The sequence below is a fragment of the Alexandromys fortis genome, unplaced genomic scaffold (assembly GCF_014885135.2).
Source record: "Alexandromys fortis isolate MF-2015 unplaced genomic scaffold, M_Fortis_MF-2015_v1.1 scaffold_73, whole genome shotgun sequence".
NCBI classification, from domain to species: Eukaryota; Metazoa; Chordata; class Mammalia; order Rodentia; family Cricetidae; genus Alexandromys; species Alexandromys fortis.
Window position 1 is genome coordinate 3467690 of NW_026067959.1, and position 23563 is coordinate 3491252.

A 23563-nucleotide genomic window follows, 5' to 3' on the forward strand; every position below is an offset into this window, starting at 1 on the left:
CAGGTGTGTGTGTGGGGGAATGGGGTCTGTTTAGTCCTTTTAGCCAACAAGCAAAGAACAGATTAACTGCACAGGGCAGGATGAGGGTAATTGGTCCACATGCTACAAAGAAATTAGAGAAACATGAGGTGATAAGGGAGGGAGAATATGTGGATCCCAGGGATGCCCTGGAATCTTCTGTCCTTGTGCCCAAGGACATAGGTCATGGAGCAGTTGCGGTAACCATGGTCTGACAATCGCAAGACAATGATGGACTTAGACTCAAAGTCATGACAACTCCAGTTTAAATTAAGACAACCAAACTGCAGGCCAATGCTGGAAAACCCTGGAATGTGTAGCTGAGAAAACATTTCAACATGAGATTAGTAGTGGTTGAGACTGTAACTTTCCCTACTCAAGCCTTTTTAGAGATCGTTCACCCACAAACCTGGAGAGGACCCCCACTAAATAGTTGTATACCTCTAGCCGCTTGTGGGGAGCTTCATCTCTCTCACACACAAAAATGGAGGTGCCATGTGCATTGTAAAGGCCTTTATCACAGGAGGCCTGGCTAAGAACCTGTATCATACATCAGTGAGATTCCTCAGGTAATCTTTGCCTCATGTGCTTAGGTCTCCTATGCGCCCCAGCTGTTACCATGGCAACCAGCTCTGCAAGGGCTAAAAGCAGTTTTGCATAGATCCACCCAACATTCCCTTAATTTAATCCCTCATAATGTATTTCTCATCTTGCATTTCTGACCACCCCCATTGCCATTGGTCATGAGATGTTGAAAGATTTTCTTGGAAGATCCAGAACTAGAGATAAGGCCAGGAAATGCCTGCTGAGGAAAATCCAATCAATGCACACAGATCCAGTGTAAGACTTCTCATTTGAGTGTAGATTAAACAAAACTGATTTGCAATACAACCTAGAAAGTAGCTCCACTGTGCCCCCTCCAGAGGTGACTGAGGTGGCAGTGAACCCCGCAGAAACTTGCCCTCACCCCTTTGAATTTCCACCCTGCTGGTCTGGCTCACTGTAATGGTCTGTCCTGTCCCTTTAAGAGACAAGCCACTCCCATTCCCTCCCCTGTCAGCTGAGGCAGGCAGATCTTACTTCCTGGTTGCAGCCTGAGTCTCTTCCCTTTTTCCATCTCCCTCTTGAAGAGGCAGCTTCTGGGTAGAAATGTCAAATAGGAATGAGGTCTATAGGGCTGGGGATATAACTAAGTTGATAGCCTTTGCCTAGCATGCATGAAACTGGAAGATTAGTTTGTCCGGATGCTCAGAAAAGAATAGCACAAATATTAGCCAACACAAGCAGTAAGTGTCTGTGTGGCCTTGACAATATCAGTTTTGTGGAATGATGGAGCAAAACCCTGATTGGAATGGATTTAGGGGAGAACTAGAGTAGATAGATTGGAGTCAGGGAGAAAAATAGCATAAAGGAAAAATGCTACCATAAAGAAGATGAGTTCACGGAATTGAGAGTCCAGGGCACTGCACAGTTACTGAACTACCTAAGACAAGACAGAAAGAGTGTGTAGAAAGAATTCTAACCCAGGGTCTACAGTGTTTTAGAAATGAAGGAGATCCTAAAAAACACTAAATGGAGTGAACATGTGCCCAGCAATTTCCTCCTGAATGCACACAAAGGAAATAATGGCAGGGACCAAAACAGATTCTTGTCAAGTAGTAGCTATATCCAGAAGCTGAGGACAACCCAACACCACTAGCCGGTGACTGGACACACAGCCGAGCATTATTCAGCCATAAGAGAGAGCGACGTTCTCATACATGCTGTGACAAGAATGAACCTTAAAGAGATTGCGCCAGGTGGAAGAAATCAGTCAAAGGGAAAAGTATATGATTCAGCTTATTTGAAATATTTAAATATGAAACCTCATTGGGACAGATTGATTGGAGGTTACCAGGTGCTGAGGGGAAGAGAGAATAGGAAGGCATTGCCTAACGGTTATGGGGTTTCTGCTATGAAGTAATAAAAAAGATTTTGAAATGTAGTAGTGAGAATTTGAATCATTATGCATCTATTTAATATTATTGAATTATATTACTAATACACCTAAAATGACATTTTTCTAAAACATCCAGTATTTAAATTAGTGATATGATATACCTAAAATCCTTGAATTACACGTTATATGGGTGAATTGTTTGGTCTATGTCTTCATGCAGTGAGTAAACAAATTCAGAAACGCATGGCTGTCCCAGCAGGCGGAGCAGGTACAGCAGCATGCAAGGCAGCCAGTGGTTTAGGCGGTGACTTGAAGAGACGCACTGCGGTGTGCTGGGAACCTGGGGAGGGCAGTCCATTACCTAGAAAACCCACTACACAGAAACTTTTGGCCCAGACCACATCTAACCAAACTCTAACCAAATGAATTTGGTGAGAACCCCATCAAAGTCTGTTCTCATGTCAGGGTTCAATCTGAACCCCTGGTTCAGAAAGTCAGTGAATTACAGTGGACTCTTTCCCCCACACCATCCTTTATTGAAGGACAGAAAAGAACAGCTCTAAACTACAGCTCTGGCAGAAGCACAGGAGTCCATGGCCTTCTGCAGCCTCTACTCCAGTCCACGCCTTCCTGACCTGCACTCCCTACCCTCAAATCCTCCTTGTCTACTTTACAGAAAGCCATCATCAAAAAGTAAATGTACTCTAACACCTGTAATATATTCCTTCCTGCTCTGTATTCAGGTGCTCTGTAAATTCAGACCCAAACAATACTTCCCTAACTGATTATGTCTGTAGCTGGGAAGTTTGCAGCCTCTCCCCTAATGTGAGTGTCTGCCCGCCATTTCAACAAGCATCCATCCTTAGCAAGTTTTCACTCTAGGTCAGAATTGAGTATTGTTATGGACATGCTACTCTGAGACCAGGTCTAACCTCCCTCCCACCTTGAAGCAGACTTCTGCCCCTTATATCTTGTATATGCAAACACTTTGGAGCTGCCTCTGCCTCTATATTGGTGCCGGAAGAAATCCCTCTTTCCCAAATACAGATCCTTTGCCTGTGAAAAATCTTAACTGACTGGTGTTGACGATTACCTTTCTTCTCTGGAAGTGGGCAAAATACCTCCCAGCACTACAAATGCTAGCCAGTAGGGGTGAGGCTTCTAGCTGCGCACCTGCTCAATTTTTCCATGTTCAATTACAGAAGTGACATCTTCAGCAATAGGGCCTAACCTTCAGGTTGTGGAGGATAACCAAAGCCTTTGCAATAGCTTGTGATGTTTAGGAGTCTATAGGACCCTTTTGGCCAATGACTCAAGATTTCTAGCATCGGGGTGGAGGGTGGAGTGTACTTGGTTGCATTAGATATCTAGTTAGGGCCTTGTCTCCCCCATTGTATGGTGACTCCACTTAAATTCATTTTTAATATGTATATATTTATGAAGTGTAGTAAGGCTCCTGTCTTGCTTGTTTGTGGGTATCATTTTTGGAGGGAACCTGAGAAGGCTGGGTGCTGGTCACATCCTGGCATAGCTGGTCTCTTTGCTCCTGCCCAGTGTTTGTGGTATGGGGGAATGTCTGGTGTCTCTTACACCTGTTTAAGGTATTGGCAGAACAGAGGATGAAGTTAAGGGAAAAACAATTTTAGGACCAGGGAATTGAGGGGGATGTATCTGACCTGTTTAAGGTGGAGCAGACAGTACTGAACTAATATCACATAATTAGAGTCTTAATAAAACAGGCAATGGGTAGGGTAGAAGGAATACTTGAAAATACGATTATCGTCTTTAGTCCCAGCATTCGGGAGGCAGAGGCAGATGTATCTCTGTGAGTTCAATGCCAACCTGTTCTACAGAGGAAATTCCAGGGCAGCCAGAGCTACACAGAGAAACCTTGTCTCGAGAAACCAATAAACAAGCAAACAAATAAATTATATGATTAATAATAGAATGTTTCATTCTTAGAGGAAGACTGGAAGGATTCTTTACTTTCTTTGTTAGCCAGGGCTTACACTTGCAGTTGGAGCCTTTGTGGACATACTTGAGCAATCTTAACTCTCTAAGCCAATTTCTAGAATATTCTGCTAAGTTCCTCATTAAGAATTTACTGGGGACATTTTGGGAGTGACTGCCCACATGAATCTCATGGTCTACATGGAGATCAGCATCGCTAACATCAAGGCTCTGATCATTATAATAATGTTGTCCTTATTATATTAAGTAATGCTGCCTCTGCTAGCTCATGATTTAATATCACTGTCACGCATGATCACAGCTGAACCTGACTCATGGGGCCGTGAAGAGGATTATAGTAAGCAACGGTCATGTCCATGACCTGCTTGGTCTAGGGAGATCTTGGGTATTTCTCCCTGCTGCTCGGGTGATTACCAAACACTTGTCATAGAGTGCTGATGTAAAGTACTGCCTGCCATATAACACTAGGCAAGTGGTACCCATCCTGTAGACAAATACCTCCTGGAATCACTTCTGGACTTTGCCCCAGGGGCAAAACTGACTTCTCTCTTACTGTGACCAAGGTGGCTGTTGTCTAAGTACCATCTAGGGTGATGGAAGCCTATTTCCCAGCCATTACAGGGAGTACAGCTTTGGGATCCCTTCTTCCCATCCTTCCTCAGTGCTCAGAGACCAGGGGCTGTAATCCAATGTGACGCACCTCTTGAGGCCCCACTAGATGGAAGGGGACAGTGCCCTCCTTTCTTTTCTCTTAGCTTAATGTCTCCTCTACCCCAAAACAACTATGTGTTTGTCTTATTATTTTGCATATATAAACATATTATTCAGCTTATAGGATATGACATTTCTACCTACCAAAAGTTCCTGAATTGGTAAAATTTGATAACTAAGTGGCAATGTAGCCTAGGTGGCGGATATATATCAATCCTATAATTAAAACATAGAGACCATAGTGGTTTTTTATACCTTATATTTCAATTGAACATCTGGCAAAACAGTCTTAAAATGTGCATTTGTCATTAATACTGAGAAATATTGTTTTGGTCGTGGCCAGTTCAATAAATATCCAGAGTAATTGCATGAGTTACAGGGTAAAAGCAGATGTCCAATTTATTAAATTTTGAGTGTCCATTCTGTAATTTTTTAGACTTTTTAATAGCTGTGATAGCTAATTTTTCTGCTCTAACTGAGCTTAAAGAAATAGATGAGTGTATTTGGCTTTTTAGAGTATTTATATCGAGCAATATAGGTGCAGCTTTGTGGTCATGTATTGAGTCATTTGCACGGCCAGCTGCTGGGCAGGAAGTCATAGCTGCAAAGCTGTTTCAATTTGATACACCACATCTGGCAACAGCAAATGCTCAGAGCTGAGAACCACACACCCACCTTACAAGGGGATAAGGCTAATTGCTAGTGGGCTCCCACGGGCATCAGGCAATTTGGATTAATGTCTTTGCTTTGCCCAGTTGATCGTTTTCATAGATCTTTGAATAGATTCATTTTAATAGGTTATATTTAATTACTTTTCAAGGATGGCATCTGTAGCACTACAGTTTGATTTATGCAAGGTTGTGTGTTGAAAACTCGATTCTCAAGGCAACTGTGCTGAGAAGTGGAACACCTTAGAGGAGGCTTTAGTTGGGAGTGGGTTCCTGATAAAAGGCTGAACATCACCACTCCCTTCTCCCTTTATCCTGTGTGTGCTCACTCATCCTTCTGCCTTCTGCTGTGGAGATGAGGATTCCTTGACTTCAGACTCCAAGCCTCAGGTATTCTGTGATTGCAGCACCACAAACCGTACTGGGACAGAAAATGATGTAGGGAATTGTAACGTTATTATAACTGATACCGGAAAAGGGTGAAGCGGCGTGACTGAATGGAAGGCAGGGAGAACTAACAGCAGTAGTTCTCAATCTTCCTAGCCCTCAGACCCTTTAATACAGCTCTTCATGTCGGGGTGACCCCCCACCATAAAATTATTTGCATTGCTACTTCATAACTGTAATTTTGCTACTGTTATGAATCCTAATGTTAATATCTGTGCTTTCTGAATGGTCTTACCAGACCCTGGTGAAAAAGATTGTTTGGCTCCAAAAGATTGCAACCCACAGGAAGAGAACCACTTGTACCAGGCTTTTTTCTTTTTGGGCCATGAACCAGCTCCCAAATTATGACACAGAGAGTAATTAGTTTTGAATGCCTGGTGGTCTAGCTTAGACACGTTTCTGCCTAGCTCCTTTAAGTTAACCTGCTTCTCCTTATCTACCTTTTGCCTTGGGGCGTATTACCTCCTTCTGTATATCTTACTTTCACTGCTTCTCTATGTCTGGTTGGTGTCTGCCTGGATTCCTGCCCTGGGGTATTCTCTCCTCTTCCTTCTCTTCTACTTAGGAGTCCTCCTCCCATTTATTCTCTCTGCCTGCCAGCCCTGCCTATCCTTTCTTCTCCCGCCTAGCTATTGACTCTTCAGCTTTTTATTAGACCCATCAGGTGCCTTAGGCAGGCGAGGTGAAACAAAGGCAACACATCTTTACATCGTTAAACAAATGCAGCATAAACAAAAGCAACACATCTTTACACAGTCAAAGTAATGCTATGCAGTATAAACAAATGTGACACACCTTTGCCTAGTTAAAATAACATTTCACAACAATCACTGATTTAGGGGATGAGCGTAGAGGAGCCTGAATTGCTGCAAACAGTGTTCAGGGTAACACTGGTGAGGGCAGAGAAAAAGAGAATGTAGAAACATCCTGGACCTTCTCAGAGATGAGAATAGTGACCAGACATGATAGTGGACGGCCAGATCATTCCCCCAAGACCTCAGAAGGAACTGATGAGGACTAGAAAGTAGAGTAAAGGTCCTGCTGTTACACAGGGACGAAGGGCTTGGTAGAGTTATGAGCAGGTCCTAGGTCTTTGAGTAAGGCAGAACTTAACAGTGATGAAGTATAATATTCAGCATAAAAATTATCTAAGCAGTAAAGGATCCAGGGTGCAGTGTAACTTCTTTTGGTTGCTTGCAGTAAAATGAGAGTAATAATTTAGAGATATAATTTTTCATTAAAAGAAGAAAGTAAAATAATTGAAAAACTTCACCCTGACCTAATAAAGAGGGAAAAGATGTGTTTGGGAGAACAAACTAAAGCTTGGCCGAGGGACCATTGGCTAAAGGGATAATCATGGGTAGAAGAGGCCACAGATGGGGGGGGGGTACTCTAAAGGTCATTGGAGGTCTTCCAGGCTGCCTTTGTGGTCACTGGTCTAGAGCAGGGCTTTAGATCAAGGCTGCCACAGAAGCACCCCTATATCCTTTGCAGTTGATACTCAGGGCTGCCTTGGGACTCTGCTCCCTTGACCTGGGACCTTGAGATCTCCAGAACTGTAGCTGACTGAGTCTGTTTCTTGTAAATCACCCATTTCTTTGGCTTTCCTAGCTGCAGTTCAAGGAGACCAGGGTGTGACTTAGGCCTCCACTCTAGAGGATACAAACACTGCATGATGCTAGTTATCTGGACACAGAGTTCTTGAGTTAGGGCCCTGGCATCCTATGTCAAAGGACGTCAAAGACAGTATGTTCAGGATCTTCACCATGCAATTAAAGGAAGTTATTTAAGACTTTATTTTGGTTACCTGTAAACAGAGACTAAGTTTTGTTTCCCGTCCCCCCAGACTCGAATAATCACACAGAAACTATGTTAATTACAGCACTGTTTAGCCAATGACTCAGGCATATTCCTAGCTAGCACTTACATCTTGAATTAACCTATTTCTATTAATCTGTGTATCACCATGAGGTTCTGGGCATCTCTGTGACTCCACCTTCTCTCCCCACTCTCTGTTCAGATTTCTTGCCTGGTTTTTCTCTGTTAAGCCATTGGTCAAACAGCGTCTTTACTAACCAATGGTAATAAAACATATTCACAGCATACAGAGAGGATCCTCACATCATCTCCCCTTTTCTGTTTAGATAAAAAGGAAGGCTTTAACTTTAACAAAGTAAAATTGCATATACAAAACAGTTATTAAGTACGAATACTCTATCATCTATCCTAGTTTTGTAAGCCTAAAGTTTCATATCTGATTTATTTTTATCATAACTAAGAAAACTATAACTATCTGTCTTCAACAATTCAAAGACACCAGAAGGAAATACTATTGCCTAAGCAAACAGGAAGTGCATTGTAAGCAACTTCCAAAACTCTAGAACTGACAAAGACATCTTGTTACCTGGACAGTCATCCAAAGTTCTTTTGTAATGTTGGTGCATCTATCTTCGGCCTATTAGCCTAGTATATCTCATGAAGCAGGACATTTGAAGATCTGTTCTGCCCTGTTTGGCAAAGTTCTCCAGTTGCTTTCTTCTGTATCCTGCAGAATGTCTAGCAGGTTTTTTTTTTTTTTCTGTGAAGCAGGAACCATGAAAAACCATTCTGTCTTTTGGAAAGTTCAGCAGTCACTTTTCTGTTGGTCCTGCATGTCCAGCTCATACAGCATACCATCAAGCTGGGCAGGATCCTGGAGGCAGGAGCTGATGCAGAGGCCATGGAGGGCTGCTGCTCACTGACTGGCACCTCAGAAGCTTGTTCAACCTGCTTTCTTATAGAACCCAGGGCATGCAGGAAGGCACCACCCACCATGGGCTGGGATCTCCCCCATCAATCACTAATTAAAAAAATGCCTTATTGCCAGATCTTATGGAGGCATTTTCTCAATTGAGGTGACTTCCTCTCTGATGACTATAGCTTGTGTCAAGTTGACATAAAACCAGCCAGCACACTAGTCTATGGGGGATTTTTTTTTTTAATTAATGATTGATGTGGGAGGTTTCAGCCTACTGTGGGCAGTGCCACTCCTGGACAAATAAAAGACCATAAAAGAAAGCAGGCCAAGCAAGCCACGGGGAACAAGCCAGCAAGTAGGTTCTTCCATGGTCTTCCTGCCTCCAGGTTCTTGCCTTGAGTTCATGTCTTGGCTTCCCTCCATGCACTGTGTGACCCAGGGTGTGTAAGCCAAACTAACTCCTTCCTCCCCAGTTGCTTTTGGTCACAGTGCTTTATCACAGCAATAGAAAGTGTAGTACAGAGGCTGGAGAGATGGCTCAGAGTTTAAGAGCATTGCCTGCTCTTCCAAAGATCCTGAGTTCAATTCCCAGCAACCACATGGTGGCTCACAACCATCTGTAATGGGGTCTGGTGCCCTCTTCTGGCCTGCAGGCATATACACAGACAGAATATTGTATACGTAATAAATAAAAAAAATAAAAAAAGGAAAGTATAGTACAGACAGTAATAACTGAACCCATCTTTCTAACACAGGGAGCTGGGCAACCCATGGGCCAATCTGGAGTTCAGTCCTGGACATCTCTGTGCTGCTACCTGCCCTGGGTTCAACCCATGTCTGACTTTGCAGCTGTAGTTTGTCTCTTCATATGAAGGTGGTCAGACATAAAGCTATTCTAGGGAAATGTCTTGCAAAATTACTTGATGGAATGCAGTTCTGTGTCTTCGTTTTTGTTGCGTTTTTGTCTTGGCATGATGCGGAACCTCTGAGGAATCGCAGAGGGAGCCGAGGGATTCTAGGAGGACCACTCAAAGTGACTACTGGGCAGCCACCCACCTTGGTGTCATTGAAAATCGCTAGCCATATGTCACATGGCCATGTTCTTCAGAAGTGGGGCATTGGAACCGCCCCGCCATCCCCAAATACCCAACACAGTGGCATGAGCTTAGTTCAGAACTGTCTTGGTGGCATTAGACAAAACGTGCAATTTACAGAGTCCTAGTTTCGTGAGTCCAATCACACATGCACAGTCACTTCCTGTGCTTTATCCCAGTGTTCTGGCATGAAAGCAACTTGGTTCTAGGTTTCATTTACTGCCGAGAGATAACACACTGGCTAGGCTGATGTCTGTTTATCCATAGGATATTTTTATTTATTTATTTATTTATTTATTTATTTATTTATTTTTGGTTTTCTGAGACAGGGTTTCTCTGTAGCTTTGAATCCTATCCTGAAATTAGCTCTTGTAGACCAGGCTGACCTTGAACTCATGGAGATCACCCTGCCTCTGCCTCCTGAGTGCTGGGATTAAAGGCATGAGCCACCACCACCTGGCAACACAGGCTATTTAAAACAAAATAAAACAAAACAACAAAACAACTTTTTTCCCCCTCATTTTACATACTAATCCCAGTTCCCAATCCCACACTCCCCTCCTCCTGCACCCCCCACCTTCCTCCTACCCTCCCATCCCATCCACTCCCTCGGAGAGGGTAAGACTTCCCATACGGAGTTACCAAAGTCTGGCACATCACTTTGAGGCAGGATCAGGGTCCTCCACCTATATCTAGGCTGAGCAAGGTTTTCTTCCAAAGAGAATGGGCTCCAAAAAGCCAGTTCAAGCATTAGGGGTAAATTCTGGTTCCACTTCCAATGTCCTCATAGACTGCACAAGCCACACAACTATCACCCACATTCAGAGGGCCTATCCGCAGGCTTTTTAAACACCCTTCGTATAGTTGATACGTTGGGCAATAGAGACACCTACTGTTTATTTTGAGGAAGTCATATTTTAGTCCTTTGAATCTCTCTGTCTCTGTCTCTGTCTCTGTCTCTGTCTCTCTCTGTCTCTCTCTCTGTCTCTGTCTCTGTCTCTCTCTCTGTGTGTATGTGTGTTATGATAGTGAGGAATTTACCAAAGTTTGGTAGGTGGAATGAGGCTGAAGTAATTTAGAAAGTTCTAGAATGTTACAATGTCAGAGCCCTAGGGCATTTAGAAACGATGTTTTAAAACTACACCCTGCTACTCATGGGAGCAATTAAAATTGGATAATTAGAATTAAAGACCCCATTCCTTCTCACAGTAGCCACATTTTATGTGCACGGTGGGCACTTTGGAATGGGGGTTCCACGCTGGACAGCACAGACACAGAACACTTCTATTTCCTCAAAGAGACTTACTGTGTAATACTGTAATAGAGTCTTCTAGGTCAGCCTTTTTGTTTGAAAATAAGAAAACAAAGCTCAGAGAAGGGACCCATCGAATCAAAGACTTTGTCTTAAATCAAGGGGGATGAAAGAAATATCAGTGTGTAAAATACAAGTTAGAATTGATAAACGCTGAGTGTAGAGTCACACAAAGGCACTGCGGTTTCTGGAAGTGGAAGAAATTACTTCTCGGTCAACACTCAGTGAGAAATGATGGAAAGGAATGCCGAGCGGGCTGTACGGAGGCATACAGACATGGGAAAGTGCACAGAAGCCCCTCCTGAAGATGAAAGGCACACCCCACATGCTGGGAGTAGGGAGAATGTCTAAGATTCAACATCCAACTTTGCTAGGCAGGAATGCAGGTAACAGAATGCCATTATGAGGTTTCTCTCCCTTATTCTGTACCCTTCAAGAGTTCGACATTATGTGGAAGAAAGCGTAAGGATCAAATCTTGCTTTAGTTAGTATGACAGTAAGATGAGTGGAGGAGGGAAGTCATCCGTGTCCTGGTGTCTTCTGTGTCCCCGCAAAGGACAGGAGTGTGCAGTAGACCAACCTGAAACTGCATTGGCCTTCTCGCGGCTGCCCTCAAGAGGCAGAAGAAATACACTCAGAGAAACTGTCCCAACGCAGACACTGACAAACCTACAATGCCAGATTGCCTGCTTCCTTGATCTGGCTCTTCTTTGCAAGCACAGAAGGGCACTCCTGTAAGTGAAATGTGCCTCGGGGAAAGCGAACATGAACCAGGCTGTGATATACCTCTATTCCGTGAAGAAGACCTGGGTGTGGGGTTGATGAAGATCTTTTCCCATTCTGTAGGCTGCTGTTTTGTCTTCTTGACCATGTCCTTTGCTTTACAGAAGCATCTCAGCTTCAGGAGGTCCCACTTATTAATAGTTGCTCTCAGTGTCTGTGCTACTGGGGTTATATTTTGGAAGTGGTCTCTTGTGCCAATGTGTTCAGGGTACTTTACACTTTCTTTTCTATGAGGTTCAGTGTGGATGAATTTATGTTGAGATCTTTGATCCATTTGGACTTGAGTTTTGTGCATGACAATAGATGTGGATCTATTTGCATTCTTTTAAATGTTGACATCCATTTATGCCAGCACCATTTGTTAAAGATGCTTTCTTTTTCCCATTGTATATTTTTTTGCTTCTTTGTGAAAAATCAGATGTTTATAGGTGTGTGGGTTAATATCAGGTCTTTGGTACTATTCCGTTGGTCCACCTGTCTGTTTTTATGCCAACACCAAGCTGTTTTCATTACTATACTTCTATAGTAGAGCTTGAAGTCAGGAATGGTGATGTCTCCAATATTCCTTCATTGTTCAGAGTTGTTTTGCCTATCCTATGTTTTTTTTTTTTCCACATGAAGTTTTAGTATTGCTCTTTCAAGGTTTGTGAACAGTTGTTCTGGGATTTTGATGGGGATTGCACTGAATCTGTAGATTGCTTTTGGTAAGATTGCCATTTTTACTATGCTGATCCTACCTATCCAAGAGCATGGGAGATCTTTCCATTTCCTGATATCTTCTTCAATTTCTTTTTTTTAAAGGCTTAAAGTTCTTGCTATATGGGTCTTTCATTTCTTTGTTTAGAGTTACTCAAAGATATTTTATTCTGTTTGTGACTATTGTACAGAGTAATGTTTCTCTGATTTCTTTCTCAGCCCTTTTATCATTTGTATAGAGGAGGGCTACTGATTTTTTTTTTAGTTAATCTTGTATTCTGCCATATTACTGAAGGTATTTATCAACTGTAGGAGTTTCCTGGTAGAATTTTTGGGGTCACTTAGGTATATTATCATATCATCAGCCAATAAAGTTTGACTTCTTCATTTCTAAATTGTATCCCCTTGATCTCCTTTTGTCTTATTGCTCAAGCTAGAACTTTGAGTACTATATTAAATTGATATGGAGAGAGTGGGTGTATATTGCTTTCTATTATGTTTAGGTGTTTTTATTTTTGTATCCGTGTTCTTTCCAATACCTTTATCATGAAGGGTTGTTGAATTTTGTTGAAGACTTTTTCCACATCTAATGAGATGATCTTGTTTTTTTTTTCCTTCAGTTTGTTTATATGGTGGATTACATTGATGAATTTTTGTAGGTTGAACCATCCCTGAATCTCTGGGATGAAGCCTACTTGATCATGGTGGATGATGTTTCTGATGTGTTCTTGGATTTGGTTTGCCAGTATTTTATTGAGTATTATTGTGTCAATGTTCATGAGTGAGATTGGTCTGTAATTCTATTTCTTAGTTGCATCTTTGTGTGGTTTGGGTAACAAGGTAACTGTAGCCTTGCAAAAAAGAGTTTGGCAGTGTTCCTTCTGCTTCTATTGTGTGGAACAATTTGAGAAGTGTTGGTATTAACTCTTTTTTGAAATTCTAGTATAATTCTGTGCTGAAACCATCTGGCCCTGGGATTTTTTTGGTTGGGAGGTTTTTGATGACTGTTCTATTTCCTTATGGGTTATAGGTCTATTTAATTTGTTTTTCTGGTCTTGATTTAATTTTGGTATGTGGTAGTTACCCAGAAAATTGTTCATTTCCTTTAAATTTTCCAATTCTGTGAAGTACAAATTTTGAAGTATGATCTGATAATTCTCTGGATTTCCTTTATGTCCCCCTTTTCATTTCTGATTTTGTTAATTTGGATATTCTCTCTCTGCCTTTTGGTTAGTTTGGATAAAGGTTTGTCAATCTTGTTGATTTTCTGGAAGAACCAACTCTTTGTCTCATTGATTCTTTGTATTGTTTTTTTTGTTTCTATTTTATTGATTTCAGCCCCCAATTTGATTATTTCCTGTAGTCTGCTCCTCCTGGGTGAGTTTGCTTCTTTTTGTTCTAGAGCTTTCAGGTGTTCTGTTAATTTGCTAGTGTGAAATTTTCCCAGCTTCTTTATGTAGGCATTTAGTGCTATGGACTTCCTCTTAGCACTGCTTTCATTGTGTTCTGGCTGGAACACAGGTGCACCTTGCTGATTCCCACGTGTCCATTTGCTGCTGTCATTTTGGGGAAACACAATCCATATAATTGGAGTTTTCTGAGAGTGCTTTATCTTCTCCATCTTCAGTCTTCTCTCACCTACTCTCTGACTCCATTAAAGTTATCATTCTTGTTACTTTTAACGCTTTCTTTTGAGACGTCTTGCTAAGTGATCTACATTAACCTTGATCTTGAGGTCCTCCTAGACACCTGAGATTTCAGGATAATAAGGAAGCCACTGATATCTGGCTCTAAAGTAATTTTTGAAACAGACGAAGCCATAAAATTGAAATTTCCCACATCTTATAATGATTGAAATATGTAGAATATGGGGTTGAACCTTTGACATAGTCAGTAGAAAGCTTAGCAGACAAGAGAAGCCACAGTTCAACAAATACTTAGCATCAAATTAGTAAAAATCAGCATTTTTAAAACAATGAAAAGATTATTTTCTTGTTTTGCTTTTTAAAGTTTATAATTTTCCTCATTTTCTTGGCATATATTAGTTGCACAAAATAATAGGTTTCTTGTGCTATTTTTAAAATGTACATAATATACATTGATAATTTTAACCCTTCGATTGTTTTTACTTATTTTCCCTCTCATTGATTCCAACCCTCTTTTAAAAAAGTCTCCCTTCTATTTTTATGTCTTTTTTTCTTCTTCAAATTTACCTTTAATATATAAGAGAAATGGACTAGGTTTGCCTTTCTAAGCCAGTTAAGATCAAGCACTGCCATTGTAGGGAATCCATGTCATGTGATATATAACTACTGTTAATCTGGCTTCAGAAATCTAACTCACTCTTCTGGACTCCTTGGGGACCTGCACTTGTGCATATATTTGCCCACACATAGACATACACATAATTAATTTTTAAGCTCTAAAAATGTGTACAAAAATTACAAACCTTTGTGGACATGGTACAGGCTAAATAGCACTCATGTTAGGACCAGGAGTGTTTAGAATTTGGATGTTTTTCCGATTTTGAAATATCTATAGTCATAATGACATCTCTGAGGTTTGGACTTAAGTCTAAGTATGACCTTTGTTTGTGTTTCATACACATTATAAAGATAGCTTAAACTTAGCTTGTGTAATATGTTTAGTAGTGCTTGCACTGTGGCTGTGAATTAACACAAAAGATCAAGTGTGGAAGTTCCCACTTGTGCCTCCCAAGTTTCATATTTTACTGTATTTCAGGTGATCTGTCTCCTCCACTCAGGCCCCTTTTCTTAGCAACCTTTCAGTGTGAATTTAAGATGCTTTAAGTCACTGACACTTCATCATTCAACCATCTCACAATAGCTCCACCAGCTAAGGAGCAAGCTTTTGGTCAGGGGCAGGGCGTACTCCATATCCACATCATAACATCAATTGGTTGCTTAGTCATTCTCTGGCAAACGAAAATCTGCCTCTCTTAACCATACAGGTCTCCCGTTGCTACCTGGGGGTGAGAGAGGCGCCTTTGAGGACAGACTCCTGTATTAGCACACTTTCAAAGTATCTTGTCCTTTCATTTTTGCTAAAGTGTTTTGGAGAAGTTTTGGAGAAAACAAAGCAATCCTGTTACTATCTTTATTGTTCAAGGGCAGCCACATTTTGTAACCCCTTGGTACACAATCTTCCTGGTGGCTAGCCTTCATTTTCAAGTTGACTGGATTGAGAACCACTCAGAAGACAAATCTGGGTTTGTAGGACATTTCTAGAGAGATGTAGCTGAGATGTAAAGACCCACCTTAAACGTGAGCAACACTATTCTACGGGCTGGGATTGAGTGTTAACATTCATCTCTCTGTTTCCTGACTGTGAATGCAATGTGACCAGCTGGCTCACACTCCTGTCATTATACTTCTCCCATCATGATTGAGGGAAACACACACACATGCACACACACACACATGCACGCACACACATACACTCACACACATACTTTTCATCTAAAAGTAAAGATAGGAATGTCTTGAAAGCAATAAGAGAGGAAAGCAATTCAAATGACTGGTGATTTCTCATCAGAAGCCATGGGGCCAGAAGGAAGTAGTACCAGGAAGAAAAGTGTCAGTCACGATTCATTAATCTAGTAAAAATACCTACCAAAGAAAGTTCATGGCCGTCATGGCCATGAGAAGTATCCTAACAGCACAGGGCACACTAGGAAGTTGTCTAAAGAAAAGATAGAAGAAGGAAACTTGGAACACTAGGGAGAAAGAAAGAGCATAATAAACAAAAAACACGTAAAAATGCTTTGCTTCTCTTGAGATTTCCTCCTCCCGAGTCTTCTAAATTATGAGCTTGTGCACTCAAATGTTTTATGACTATTATCATAACTTAGAGGTTTAGCCTGTAGCTCTGGGAAAATGTGCTGGAGTGTTTGTTGTTAGCTCCAGTCTCCTCTCCCAAAAGCCTGAGCCTTGATGTAGATCTAATAAAAGTGGGGTTTGTGGTCCTGCCTTCAGGTCAAGTGGCCATCAAATTACCCACAGAAGAAGCACAGCCAGTCCAAGGGAGTCCACAGCAACAATACTGGTTGGCATTAGAGGGCCAAATCCTCCCTCAATTATAGCTCCTGCCTCTGTAACTTGTCAGATGACCATCTTGTTCTGGCAGAAGCCCATCAATTTCAGGCCACATCCTTTGTATGTGGGTCTCCTACTTGTGATAAGATTAAGGGCTGAGCCTTATTTAGAAGCTTTCTTTTGTTCTCTCTTTGTTTTCTCACTTTCTTAGTCCTTTATTAGTTTTAGGGCAGCGGTAACACAAATAAACTCCATGGCAAACTGTTTCTGGGACTTTGAGTTGTTGGCTGACCTAGACGGACCACTAATTGGTTGAGAGAAATGCAGTGGGCCTAGCTTTCTTATGTTGGAATTGTGGTAATGCCCTGGGATCCTGGGATTGACAAACAGTTGACTGAAATGGGCTTTGGCAGGATAAAGAAAGTATTAATTTGAAAAATAAATGATCATGATAAGAACACTACCATGAGATGGGCCACCCACCCTCTTAACAAATGACATGTATAATGCATTACTGCTAGCAGCAGGTCCATGTGAAGCAGGTCTTTAGAGCACACTTGTTGGATGGAAAGTTCATGCTAGCTGGTTGGACACTCTACATTACTCCTTCTGCAGCCAGCAGGACCCACCTTTCTTTGATTCCATGAATGTGATCACTCTAGATACCTACAAAGAGTAATTCTCAACAAACAGCTGTAGAAGGGGACTTAGTTCTCCAACTGCTCAAGGGAAAATGTGAAGAGTTTTCTACCCATGCGGCATAATCCTTTTATTAAGGAAAAATTCTGTGCTGACCTTTTGTGCAGACCTTACGTGGTCTGCCTTATACCTGCGCTGCCCTCCCATCTCTCATTGTTTCTTCCTATTCAGCTTCTCCCACATGGACTTGCTTGCCATTTCCATCTTTCAAAGCTTGTTTTTTTTTTTTTTAAGACTTTTTTTATTTGTCTGTTTATAATGATATCCCCTGTTAACCATCTGGAAAACAACTCTTCATTCATTTTTGGGTTTTTTTTTTGGGGGGGGGTTTCAAGACTGGGTGTGGTGATCTGAAAGAAAATGGCCCTCCAAGGGAGTGGCACTATTAGGAGGCGTGGCTCTGCTGGAGTAGGTGTGGTCTTCTTGGAGGAAGTGTGTCCCTGTGGAGGTGGGCGGTGAGGGTTGGGAATATGGTAAGACAGCTACAAATTATCATTGAATTGGCAAATACGTGAATGAGATTATTATGCTCAGCATCAGAAGAGTAAAATATTGCCTCCCATGTTATTGTTAACAAAGAGTAGAATTTAGGGTTACAGTCTCAGATTTCAACAGCCGAGAAAATGGAGTAGGCAAACTTTGCTCTATTCTTTTTGGAGCGTGTATACTTTTTCTTATTCCTACTGTGAATAGAGATTAGAGCATCCCCTGCAAACCCATGAGAGCATCAGGAAACAAAGAGCTGGCTTTGCCGGAATCATCTGGAATCAGGAGCAGAAGCAAAATAATCTGCGACAGCTGGGGCTAGAAGTCCCCAGGGCCCTGCCTGCTTTGTGGCTCTCTTCAGACAGCCCAGAGCCTACTTCCCTGTAAATGGCAGCAATGGAAACGGAGCTGCTCACCTGACAGGAACCCATTCCTCAGCTTCTCCCTCCTCTGAGTTTGACAGTCTCCCTCCTTCCCCTCACCAGGTCAGCAGAAAGCATATGGCAGCCTTTGCCTTCTGCCAGGCTACAAGGAACCTTCCCAAACTCTGCTGGGATCTGGGGCCACCATCCCTCCTGAGGGGTAGAAAGCAGCCTGTTCCTTCTGGCGTTAGAAGGGCATGTGGAGAGAGGGACTAAACAATTTAGGCCCTCTGTGTCTGGGGAAGCCTAAACACTGTTGGACTCCAAACCGTCCTTACACCCATAAGGATGACAGACCTCTTCTCTGTGGTTGTTGAGGGAGACTACAGGGTAAACGAGTTTCCACCTCAGCTTGGCTATAATGAGGGCGCGTCACCTCTTTCTTAGTCGAAGCCCTGCTCTTCAGAAGAAGTTGCCTAAAGGAGATTTAAAAGTAGATTTGCTACATAGTGTTTTTGGTTTGCAATAGAAGGATTTTTCCTAGTTGGTATGGTGGGTCGTATCTGTAATTCCAGCACTTGAGAGTGAGGTCAAAACATTGCTGTGAGTTTCATACCAGCCTGAATTATAGAACGAGACACCTTTTTGAGTAAACAAGCAAACAAATAAACAAGGTTTCCTTTTAAAATCCTTGATCAGCATATTTTTCCCTCAGCAAATGTTTCTAGAATGCCTACCGTGTGCCAGACTCAGTGTGTACCATGAAGGATAGAACTAAGAACAAGATGGATAGAGATTGGATCTTTGCCCATGAAGATCTTGCATTCCAGCAGGGAAGACTAGATTTCATAAAAGTAAGTGGTAGCACAGAGGAGCAATGAAAATGCGGTGGGAAAACTACAGCATCCCCAGGCTTCAGTGGTGCTTGTCACGTTCACTCTGATGTCTCAGGAAGGCCTGAGACAGGGTGGGTATGAAGAAAAGAGGCTTGCGTACCTTACAAGTGGGTGATGTGTTCACTGACCTAGTTCTGGTGAGGTGGATGGTGACATCAGGGAGCAAGGGCAGAGCTCACAGTAAGGTAAGAAGTCACAAAAGAAGTAGCTCACCCTCTATGTGGTCCCAGCACCCAGTGCTTTAACTATCATCTAACGGATCCACTGTTAGGAGTAATCCTTTATCATGGTGTCTTGGGAGACTTTCAATCCACGTGAGACTATAGCAGAAGATAAATAGAAAACATTCTCTCCCAACCTGGCGGTGTGTGCACTGAGGGTGTGGAAGCAGATTTATGAGCTTCAAGCCATTTGGGGTTATGTAAGTCAAAAAACAAGCAAGCTCTCATAATGAAATAATAAGGAGCAGGCTTGGGAGTCATGATGTTTTAGGTCGCCTTCTTGCACTAGCAAGGCAGAGGCAGGTGAATCTTTGAGTTCTAGGCCAGCCTGGTCTACAAAATGAGTTACACAGAGAAACTCTGCCTTGAAAAACCAGAAAAAAAGAAGAAGAAGAAGAAGAAGAAGAAGAAGAAGAGGAAGAGGAAGAGGAAGAGGAAGAGGAAGAGGAAGAGGAAGAAGAAGAAGAAGAAGAAGAAGAAGAAGAAGAAGAAGAAGAAGAAGAAGAAGAAGAAGAAGAAGAAGAAGAAGAAGAAAACCTAAGTGAGTCTCTGTACACAAAATAGTCACAGACTTATGCATGGGCCCTGGTCCCTCACTATTTCTGTTCATTAACTGCATGCCCAAATGACTGAGTTCTTTGCTCAACAAACATTTATTGAGCATCCACTGTGTGCCAGATTCTGTCCCAGACCTTAGGGAAATAAAATGAGGACATAAAGGGTTGAGAATTGAAGCAAGAGAGTTGATCTCTCACCCATGTGGAAAACTTACCAAAGAAATAGAAAAAGAATAGATGCCCTATTTACTGAAGCATTATTTGGAATCGAAGACTCAAAATAAGCCAAATGTCTATCAGTAGAAGACCAATTGAATAAATACCAGTTACATTCACACAGTGAGTCCTATGTGAAGTGAACATCCCAGATATTGCCATGGTTTATCTTTTAAAAGGAAGGGAGGCTGGGGACATGACTCAGCAGGTAAAGTGCTCTGTGTAAGCATGATGACCTGAGTTTAGTCTCCGGAGCCCATCTAAAAAGCTGACACAATGCCAGCAAATAAACCAAGGGCTGCAGAGGCTGAGGCAGGTTGATACCTGGAATTTGCTAGTCGGCAAGTCTAACTAAACCCGTGAGCTCCAGGACCAGTGGGAGACCCTGTCTTAAAAATCTCAGGGGAGAGTGATGCTCCAGGACCAGTTGGAGACCCTGTCTTAAAATCTCAGGGGAGAGTGATGAATGAAGACACCTGATAATAAACGCTGCTCTCCGCATGTGAAGAGAGGGACTAACAATTTAGGCCCTCTGTGTCTGGGGAAGCCTAAACAAGGGCAGAGCTCACAGTGGTGATCTCCAGAAATCAGAGAAATAAGATTCAGCTCCCATCTCTGCCGTGATCCCTGAAACCTTGACCAAGTCACTTCATTTTCCCAGGCTCCCAGTTCTCCATCTTTCCTATCTGTGTGAGCTGGACTAGACAAGAAATGGGGTTCATAAAATACTGAAAAATACTCTGATCCTGAAGTCAAAATATCTTGATTGTTTTGAGCAACCAGCTCAGCCTGGATGCTGCAGCTGCCTCCTTTCCAGAGGCAAAATCGTTTCCAAGCCGCAGACACAGACAGCTGTCACATGTGAGTGTCAGAGAGCAAAGGGCAGAAGCGGGGCTCCCCCCAGAAAGGGTGGCCCCCTAAAGGGCGAGTCAGTCACCACACAAGGTTCCTCACCCCGTCTCGGTTTCACAGGTTTGGCAGCCCTGGGTTTTTCTTGTGTTAGGGGAGCCTTTGGAAAAAGTATCTCAGCAAAGTCATTTTTCTCTTTTAGTAATATTTATTGGTATCTACGGAAACAGGAAAGAGACAACAGGTCAAACACATAGACCAAGCCTGAATGAAGTCAGCCTCATATCCAACAGACTGCCCTGTTCATAATTCACTTTTTGTGATGAACATTTGCTGATTGTTTGCTAAAGGGGAGACATCACTATAATGAGTTCTCATGAGAGTCATGGTCAGTCTTGTCTCGTCTCTATACCATCTAATGCCCCAGCTCGGGATAATTTCGAGGCACATTCCACCACCTTCATATTGTGTCGTCTGTAAGTGCCTCAATACGTGGATGTAACAAATAAGCACTCTTCTGGAAAGGGTAACCACGAGACCATCATTACAGTTTTTAGAAATTATTAGTTTTTAAAATTGATCAATTGTTTTGTTCATTCTTGAGGGTTTTTTTTTCTGATGGTTTGTTTGTTTTCAGATGGGGGGGTCTCATATGTAACCCAGGCTAGCCTTAAACTCATGATCCTCCTGTTTCTGCCCCCCTTCCTCCCAAGTACTAGGATTATAGGCACAGCCCACCTTGTCCACCAACACTGACTCTTTAACATCAAACAATATTCTACATGCAATTTCTTCTAATTATTTCATTTCCTTAACAAGAAAGTTATTCAATTCAGAACCCAAATGGACCCCATATTTGAAACTGATTTATATGTACCTTTGAATGTATAGTCTGGATACTGTTGTATTTTCCCTTCTGATTTAGTTATTGAGGGAATGGGGGCAATCTTCACAGTTTCTCAGAGTGATATTTACTACTGCAAATCCAGAGTACCGTTAACCATACTTCTCTCTGGGTTCTTCCTTCCATGGAGTGATGGTGGGATTAGTGTTTGGAGTGGACACTCGGGTAGGTATGGATGATCTCTCTGTGAGGAGCCCTGGTGAGTGCCTCCTGATTCTTGAGACATGATGACAGCTACTGACTTTGCCTAGACCCTTCTTTCTTTAGGATGCTTCTTGTTGGATTGCATTTTGATTTTTTTTCTATGCTTTTGCTGTGGATAATTGGAGAGTTTGGGTTGCATTCATTTTATGTGGCGGGTAGGATGTTTGTTTTTGAAAGGACGTATACAGCAAGTTCAAGCTGTACTTTCCATTTGACACCAGGCCTGCTGGGTATTTATTTAATTTTACCTATATATTCATTCATATGCACAACAAGATGCACAATTGCTCATTTGCTTTCTAACACTGTCTACCCAGAATGACCTCATAATGACGATGCCGATGCTACCCCCCAAACTGTGTTTACTAAACACTTTGGAGTGGTTGTTTGTCATTTGAAGGGGTCTGTTTGTTTATGTTTGGCAGAAAGGATGCACAAGACACCGTGAGAAGAGGAGAGGAGGGGAGGGGAGGGAGGGGAAGGGAAAGGAAGAGAAGAGAAGACGAGGAGAGAGGACGGGAGGGGAGAGAAGGGGAGGGAAGGGAAAAGGAAAGGAGCTTCCCACAGTCCTTTTAGAAAACTTGTTGCTATAACCACCATTTAAACACTCCCACCATCTTCCACAGCCTCTGACATGTGGGTCTTCATGGCCACGAAGTCTAAAGTACAGCACCAAAATTTGTTTTCATGCCCATGTTTATTTTTTGCAAATATGCCTGCATATAGGGCAGGGATTCTTTTTTCATCTTGGCTCCTCCAGCAACCAACGCAGAAGGTGGTTTTCTGACCAGAAACAGACCTTTGTGTAAAGCATGTCTGAGTCAGTGAATGAAGAATCGCTCCCTAAGTGCTATGTAATGAAGATCCTAGGACCGGCACGAATTGGCCATTAACATGGTCACCCTCTGTGTGTCATCTTACCCCGCGTGGGACAGCTTTGGTTTCTATAATATTGCAAGCATTCAGGATGTTGCTGCACCCAGCCATCTTCCAATGGAACTACTATTATATTTTGAATGGAAAAAACTGCCATATCATTTCAAATGATGGTGAAATAATAGAACAGATAATAACCTCAAATGCCAGACAGCATTATTCACACGGAACTTTACAAAAAGCAGTTCTACGGGAACCATTTGCAAAATACAGAAGAAGGGAGAGAAATGCTGTTTCAGACCCCCGACTACCATGTATTATTTTTTAAAACGAGTCATTTAATTTTGTTTCAGTACATAGGTTGTGTTGCTCGCGCAGAAACCCATTCACTGTGTGCATGCAGTGCCTGAAGAGGCCTGGAGAGGGCATCAGATCACTGAAACTAGAGTGACAGATGGTACTGAGTGTTGGGAATTGAACTCAGGTCCTCTGGAGGAGCAGCCAGTGCTCTTAAGTGTTAAACTATCTCTCTAGACCCATATATGTATTATTTTTATAGAAACAAAAATATTTGCCACACAGCAGGACATGCAAAGATCTGTCAGTCAGGAGGGAACGGTTTTTCAATTATATGAAATTAAATATCATTTTTGGAGTCAGTTCTTGTTTAAATAAGGGAAGGTGGAAATCGGAAAGTTATTTGGGATTTGGAAGGGTCTGAACAACAGGCCATGGATCTATATTTCTAGAATTTTCTCTTTTAACAGTTTTAGATCATGGCTGACCATGACAAAATGAAGCTATGGAAACAGAACCAGAACTAACAAGGAACTAAGGCGACAGTGGGTTAAGTATTTTATTT